This window comes from Nannospalax galili, unplaced genomic scaffold, assembly GCF_000622305.1.
Source record: "Nannospalax galili isolate Female #2095 unplaced genomic scaffold, S.galili_v1.0 scaffold191, whole genome shotgun sequence".
NCBI classification, from domain to species: Eukaryota; Metazoa; Chordata; class Mammalia; order Rodentia; family Spalacidae; genus Nannospalax; species Nannospalax galili.
Genome location: NW_008331484.1, coordinates 6335903 through 6337521, shown reverse-complemented (window position 1 = coordinate 6337521; position 1619 = coordinate 6335903). Strand labels below are relative to the sequence as shown.

Genomic DNA, 1619 nt, shown 5'->3' with positions numbered 1-1619 from the left:
ATTCTTCTCCTACATAACTTATTTAGGACATTTATAATATTTTTGAAATTTTAAAAGTTTACATTAACCATAAATTTTATTTGGAATAGCATAGAGGATATTATGAAACTATAAATGTATTTACTATAAATGGGGGATATCATATCTAAAAGGTTGAGAATTATAGTTTCAAGTAAAATTCTTAACAAAGATTTCTTGAATTAAAACAATCTTCTCTAATACTAGAGACCCTTCAATATGCTACCTCCAAATTAATTTTTTACTTGATTTACTAAAATCAGCTAATAAGCATGCTTTTAAAATTGCCAAAACTTTTCTGAGTAACAGTTGAGAGGCCCCACACACACACACACACACACACACACACACACACACACACACGGACTAATCAGTACTTCAAGAAATATAAACAGTAGTTAGGAGTATGAGGCATATACATAAATAACTCTGCAGAATAGAATGGAATCGGTCACTAGGACTGAACGAGTCTGTATAATCAACATTACCCTTTAATTATGGAACACGGAAGCAAAAGTGATAAAAGACTTTAAGAAGGAAAAAAAAAATAGCAAAGGTGAATGCCATCCAGAGTCTGCTCTATATGGAGAGGAAAGGATGGGAGAAAAGTTCTCTTTTCTATATATTTGATGTACAGTGGGGCATGGTGGTGCACACCCTTACTCCCAGCACACTGGTAGAGGAGGCAAGTGGGTCTCTGTGAGTTCAAGGCCAGCCTGATTTACATAGTGAGTTCCAAGTCAGCCCAGTGTATTCACAGGGTTACATAGTGAATCTCAAAAAGAAAACAAAAACCAAAAGAAAAAAAAAAAATTCTGGACTAAATCTCTGATGCATATAGCTCTTTTAAATCAGTCATTTCTCTTTTGACCCATTCATCATTCAGGAGTGTGTTGTTTAATCTCCATGCATTCATGTGGTGATTAGGGCTTCTACCGGTGTTGACTGTAAGCTTTATTGAATTGTGGTCTGATAGAATGCATGGAATTACTTCAATCTTTTAGTATTTGTTGAGGTTTTGTGCCCCAGTGTATGGTTGATTTTGGAGAAGGTTCCATGGGGTCCTGAGTACAAAGTATGTCCTTTGGTGCTTGGGTGGAATACTTGGTAGATGTCTGTTAAGACCATTTGATGTATGGTATTGTTTAATTCAGATGTCTCTCTGTTAACTCTCTGCCCTGTTGACCTATCTATTGGAGACAGTGGGCTACTGAAGTCCCCTCCTATTAATGACTTGGGATTAATCTGGGACTTAAAGTCCTGTAGTATTATTTTTATGAAGTTGGGTGCACCAGAGTTTGGTGAATATATGTTCATGATTGAAATATCTTCTTGATTGATTGTTCCTTTGATCAAAATGAAATAGCCCTCTTTGTCTTTTCTGGTTAGTTTCAGTTTAAAGTCTATTTTGTCAGATATTAGGATTGCTACGCATGCTTTTTTCTTAGTGCCATTTGCTTGGTATATTTTTTTCCATCCTTTCACTTTGAGATAGTGTCTGTCCTTGAAAGTGAGATGAGTTTCTTGCAGACAACAAAAAGATGGGTTTTGTTTCTTAATCCATCAATATAGACTGTGTCTTTTGACTGGGGAGTTCAGTC

The 1619-nt window shown here is 35.7% G+C and overlaps 1 protein-coding gene across 1 annotated transcript in view; it reads right to left on the bottom strand.

The window, feature by feature from the left end:
* Positions 1-1619, bottom strand: part of Cep290 (centrosomal protein 290) — a 106805-nt gene that overhangs the window by 28363 nt on the left and 76823 nt on the right. The window lies entirely within an intron of this gene.